We start from the raw sequence: 6,930 nt of genomic DNA, 5'->3' as shown, positions 1-6,930 counted from the left end.
GGGGGCCGGCCCCCTCTCCTTGTCCAATTCGGACCAAGCGGGGGAGGGGCGCGCGGCACATCTCTGGCCACCTCTCCTCTCTTCCACTAAGGCCCACTAAGGCCCATATATCTCCCTGGGGGTTCCGGTAACCTCCCGGTACTACGGTAAAATCCCGATTTCACCCAGAACACTTCCGATATCCAAACATAGGCTTCCAATATATCAATCTTTATGTCTCGACCATTTCGACACTCCTCGTCATGTCCGTGATCACATCCGGGACTCCGAACAACCTTCGGTACATCAAAATGCATAAACTCATAATATAACTGTCATCGTAACCTTAAGCGTGCGGACCCTACAGGTTCGAGAACAATGTAGACATGACTGAGACACATCTCCGGTCAATAACCAAAAGCGGAACCTGGATGCTCATATTGGCTCCTACATATTCTACGAAGATCTTTTATCGGTCAAACCGCATAACAACATATGTTGTTCCCTTTGTCATCGGTATGTTACTTGCCCGAGATTCGATCGTCGGTATCCTATACCTAGTTCAATCTCGTTACCGGCAAGTCTCTTTACTCGTTCTGTAATACATCATCCCGCAACTAACTCATTAGTTGCAATGCTTGCAAGGCTTAAGTGATATGCACTACCGAGAGGGCCCAGAGATACCTCTCCGACAATCAGAGTGACAAATCCTAATCTCGAAATACGCCAACCCAACATGTACCTTTGGAGACACCTGTAGAGCTCCTTTATAATCACCCAGTTATGTTGTGACGTTTGGTAGCACACAAAGTGTTCCTCTGGCAAATGGGAGTTGCATAATCTCATAGTCATAGGAACATGTATAAGTAATGAAGAAAGCAATAGCAACATACTAAACGATCGGGTGCTAAGCTAATGGAATGGGTCAAGTCAATCAGATCATTCAACTAATGATGTGATCCCGTTAATCAAATAACAACTCTTTATCCATGGTTAGGAAACATAACCATCTTTGATTAACGAGCTAGTCAAGTAGAGGCATACTAGTGACACTCTGTTTGTCTATGTATTCACACATGTATTATGTTTCCGGTTAATACAATTCTAGCATGAATAATAAACTTTTATCATGATATAAGGAAATAAATAATAACTTTATTATTGCCTCTAGGGCATATTTCCTTCAGTCTCCCACTTGCACTAGAGTCAATAATCTAGATTACACAGTAATGATTCTAACACCCATGGAGCCTTGGTGCTGATCATGTTTTGCTCGTGGAAGAGGCTTAGTCAATAGGTCTGCAACATTCAGATCTGTATGTATCTTGCAAATCTCTATGTCTCCCACCTGGACTAGATCCCGGATGGAATTGAATCGTCTCTTGATGTGCTTGGTTCTCTTGTGAAATCTGGACTCCTTCGCCAAGGCAATTGCACCAGTATTGTCAAAAAATATTTTCATTGGACCCGATGCACTAGGCATGACACCTAGATCAGATATGAACTCCTTCATCCAAACTCCTTCATTCGCTGCTTCCGAAGCAGCTATGTATTCCGCTTCACACGTAGATCCCGCCACGACGCTCTGTTTAGAACTGCACCAACTGACAGCTCCACCATTTAGTGTAAACACGTATCCGGTTTGCGATTTAGAATTGTCCGGGTCAGTGTCAAAGCTTGCATCAACGTAACCGTTTACGATGAGCTGTTTGTCACCTCCATATACGAGAAACATATCCTTAGTCCTTTTCAGGTACTTCAGGATGTTCTTGACCGCTATCCAGTGATCCACTTCTGGATTACTTTGGTACCTCCCTGCTAGACTTATAGCAAGGCACACATCAGGTCTGGTACACAGCATTGCATACATGATAGAGCCTATGGCTGAAGCATAGGGAACATCTTTCATCTTCTCTCTATCTTCTGCAGAGGTCGGTTATTGAGTCCGACTCAACTTCACACCTTGTAACACAGGCAAGAACCCTTTCTTTGCTTGATCCATTTTGAACTTCTTCAAAATCTTGTCAAGGTATGTGCTTTGTGAAAGTCCAATTAAACGTCTTGATCTATCTCTATAGATCTTTATGCCTAATATGTAAGCAGCTTCACCGAGGTCTTTCATTGAAATACTTTTATTCAAGTATCCCTTTATGCTATCCAGAAATTCTATATCATTTCCAATCAGTAATATGTCATCCACATATAATATCAGAAATGCTACAGAGCTCCCACTCACTTTCTTATAAATACAGGCTTCTCCAAAAGTCTGTATAAAACCAAATGCTTTGATCACACTATCAAAGCGTTTATTCCAACTCCGAGAGGCTTGCACCAGTCCATAAATGGATCGCTGGAGCTTGCACACTTTGTTAGCTCCCTTTGGATCGACAAAACCTTCTGGTTGCATCATATACAACTCTTCTTCCAGAAATCCATTCAGGAATGCAGTTTTGACATCCATCTGCCAAATTTCATAATCATAAAATGCGGCAATTGCTAACAAGATTCGGACAGACTTAAGCATCGCTACAGGTGAGAAGGTCTCATCGTAGTCAATCCCTTGAACTTGCCGAAACCCTTTTGCAACAAGTCGAGCTTTGTAGACAGTAATATTACCGTCGGCGTCAGTCTTCTTCTTGAAGATCCATTTATTCTCAATTGCTTGCCGATCATTGGGCAAGTCAACCAGAGTCCATACTTTGTTCTCATACATGGATCCCATCTCAGATTTCATGGCTTCAAGCCATTTTGCGGAATCTGGGCTCACCATCGCTTCTTCATAGTTCGTAGGTTCATCATGATCTAGTAGCATGACTTCCAGAACAGGATTACCATACCACTCTGGTGCAGATCTCACTCTGGTTGATCTACGAGGTTCAGTAGTATCTTGTTCTGAAGTTTCATGATCATTATCATTAGCTTCCTCACTAATTGGTGTAGGTGTCACAGAAACAGTTTTCTGTGATGCACTACTTTCCAATAAGGGAGTAGGTACAGTTACCTCGTCAAGTTCTACTTTCCTCCCACTCACTTCTTTCGAGAGAAACTCCTTCTCTAGAAAGTTTCCGAACTTAGCAACAAAAGTCTTGCCTTCGGATCTGTGATAGAAGGTGTATCCAATAGTCTCCTTTGGATATCCTATGAAGACACATTTCTCCGATTTGGGTTCGAGCTTATCAGGTTGAAGCTTTTTCACATAAGCATCGCAGCCCCAAACTTTCAAAAACGACAACTTTGGTTTCTTGCCAAACCATAGTTCATAAGGCGTCATCTCAACGGATTTTGATGGTGCCCTATTTAACGTGAATGCGGCCGTCTCCAAAGCATAACCCCAAAATGATAGCGGTAAATCAGTAAGAGACATCATAGATCGCACCATATCTAGTAAAGTACGATTATGACGTTCGGACACACCATTACGCTGTGGTGTTCCGGGTGGCGTGAGTTGCGAAACTATTCCGCATTGTTTAAAATGTACACCAAACTCGTAACTCAAATATTCTCCTCCACGATCAGATCGTAGAAACTTTATTTTCTTGTTACGATGATTTTCAACTTCACTCTGAAATTCTTTGAACTTTTCAAACGTTTCTGACTTATGTTTCATTAAGTAGATATACCCATATCTGCTTAAATCATCTGTGAAGGTGAGAAAATAACGATATCCACCACGAGCCTCAATATTCATCGGACCACATACATCTGTATGTATGATTTCCAACAAATCTGTTGCTCTCTCCATAGTACCGGAGAACGGCATTTTAGTCATCTTGCCCATGAGGCACGGTTCGCAAGTACCAAGTGATTCATAATCAAGTGGTTCCAAAAGTCCATCAGTATGGAGTTTCTTCATGCGCTTTACACCGATATGACCTAAACGGCAGTGCCACAAATAAGTTGCACTATCATTATCAACTCTGCATCTTTTGGTTTCAACATTATGAATATGTGTGTTACTACTATCGAGATTCAATAAGAATAGACCACTCTTCAGGGGTGCATGACCATAAAAGATATTACTTATATAAATAGAACAACCATTATTCTCTGATTTAAATGAATAACCGTCTCGCATCAAACAAGATGCAAATATAATGTTCATGCTTAACGCTGGCACCAAATAACAATTATTTAGGTCTAATATTAATCCTGAAGGTAGATGTAGAGGTAGCGTGCCGACCGCGATCACATCGACTTTGGAACCGTTTCCCACGCGCATTGTCACCTTGTCCTTAGCCAATCTTCGCTTAATCCGTAGTCCCTATTTCGAGTTGCAAATATTAGCAACAGAACCAGTATCAAATACCGAGGTGCTACTGCGAGCATTAGTAAGGTACACATCAATAACATGTATATCACATATACCTTTGTTCACCTTGCCATCCTTCTTATCCGCCAAATACTTGGGGCAGTTCCGCTTCCAGTGACCAGTCTACTTGCAGTAGAAGCACTCAGTTTCAGGCTTAGGTCCAGACTTGGGTTTCTTCTCTTGAGCAGCAACTTGCTTGCTGTTCTTCTTGAAGTTCCCCTTCTTCTTCCCTTTGCCCTTTTTCTTGAAACTAGTGGTCTTGTTGACCATCAACACTTGATGCTCCTTTTTGATTTCTACCTCCGCAACTTTCAGCATTGCGAAGAGCTCGGGAATAGTCTTATTCATCCCTTGCATATTATAGTTCATCACGAAGCTCTTGTAGCTTGGTGGCAGTGATTGGAGAATTCGGTCAATGACGCAATCATCTGGAAGATTAACTCCCATTTGAATCAAGTGATTATTATACCCAGACATTTTGAGTATATGCTCACTGACAGAACTGTTCTCCTCCATTTTGCAGCTATAGAACTTATTGGAGACTTCATATCTCTCAATCCGGGCATTTGCTTGAAATATTAACTTTAACTCCTGGAACATCTCATATGCTCCATGACGTTCAAAACGTCGTTGAAGTCCCGGTTCTAAGCCGTAAAGCATGGCACACTGAACTATCGAGTAGTCATTAGCTTTGCTCTGCCAGACGTTCACAACATTTGGTGTTGCTCCAGCAGCAGGCCTGGCACCCAGCGGTGCTTCCAGGACGTAATTCTTCTGTGCAGCAATGAGGATAATCCTCAAGTTACGGACCCAGTCCGTGTAATTGCTACCATCATCTTTCAACTTTGCTTTCTCAAGGAACGCATTAAAATTCAACGGAACAACAACACGGGCCATTTATCTACAATCATACATAAACAAGCAAGATACTATCAGGTACTAAGTTCATGATAAATTTAGGTTCAGTTAATCATATTACTTAAAGAACTCCCACTTAGATAGACATCCCTCTAATCATCTAAGTGATTACGTGATCCAAATCAACTAAACCATGTCCGATCATCACGTGAGATGGAGTAGTTTCATTGGTGAACATCACTATGTTGATCATATCTACTATATGATTCACGCTTGACCTTTCGATCTCCATGTTCCGAGGCCATATCTGTATATGCTTGGCTCGTTAAGTATAACCTGAGTATTCCGTGTGTGCAACTGTTTTGCACCCGTTGTATTTGAACGTAGAGCCTATCACACCCGATCATCATGTGGTGTCTCAGCACGAAGAACTTTCGCAACGGTGCATACTCAGGGAGAACACTTCTTGATAATTTAGTGAGAGATCATCTTATAATGCTACCGTCAATCAAAGCAAGATAAGATGCATAAAAGATAAACATCACATGCAATCAATATAAGTGATATGATATGGCCATCATCATCTTGTGCTTGTGATCTCCATCTCCGAAGCACCGTCATGATCACCATCGTCACCGGCGCGACACCTTGATCTCCATCGTAGCATCGTTGTCGTCTCGCCAATCTTATGCTTCCACGACTATCGCTACCACTTAGTGATAAAGTAAAGCATTACAGCGCGATTGCATTGCATACAATAAAGCGACAACCATATGGCTCCCGCCAGTTGCCGATAACTCAGTTACAAAACATGATCATCTCATACAATAAAATTTAGCATCATGTCTTGACCATATCACATCACAACATGCCCTGCAAAAACAAGTTAGATGTCGTCTACTTTGTTGTTGCATGTTTTACTTGGCTGCTATGGGCTTAAGCAAGAACCAATCTTACCTACGCATCAAAACCACAACAATAATTTGTCAAGTTGGTGCTGTTTTAACCTTCGCAAGGACCGGGCGTAGCCACACTCAGTTCAACTAAATTTGGAGAAACTGTCACCCGCAAGCCACCTATGTGCAAAGCACGTCGGGAGAACCGGTCTCGCGTAAGCGTACGCGTAATGTTGGTCCGGGCCGCTTCGTCCAACAATACCGCCGAACCAAAGTATGACATGCTGGTAAGCAGTATGACTTATATCGCCCACAACTCACTTGTGTTCTACTCGTGCATATAACATCAACATATAATACCTAGGCTCGGATGCCACTGTTGGGTTTCGTAGTAATTTCAAAAAAATTCCTACGCTCACGCAAGATCATGGTGATGCATAGCAACGAGAGGGGAGAGTATGATCTACGTACCCTTGTAGATCGACAACAGAAGCATTTGGTTGATGTAGTCGTACGTCTCCATGGCCCGACCGATCAAGCACCGAAACTACGACACCTCCGAGTTCTAGCACACGTTCATCTCGATGACGATCCCCGGACTCCGATCCAGCAAAGTGTCGGGGAAGAGTTCCGTCAGCACTACGGCGTGGTGACGATCTTGATGTACTACCGTCGCAGGGCTTCGCCTAAGCACCGCTACAATATTATCGAGGACTATGGTGGAAGGGGGCACCGCACACGACTAAGAATATGATCACGTGGATCAACTTGTGTCTCTAGGGGTGCCCCTGCCTCCGTATATAAAGGTTCAAGGGAGGGGGGCCGGCCGGCCAAGGTGTGGTGCGCCAGGAGGAGTCCTACTCCTTCTGGGAGTAGGACTCCCCCCTT

Source organism: Triticum dicoccoides, chromosome 7A (genome assembly GCF_002162155.2).
Source record: "Triticum dicoccoides isolate Atlit2015 ecotype Zavitan chromosome 7A, WEW_v2.0, whole genome shotgun sequence".
NCBI lineage: Eukaryota > Viridiplantae > Streptophyta > Magnoliopsida > Poales > Poaceae > Triticum > Triticum dicoccoides.
The sequence above is the reverse complement of the archived record's forward strand: the minus strand, read 5'-3'. Positions refer to the sequence as shown.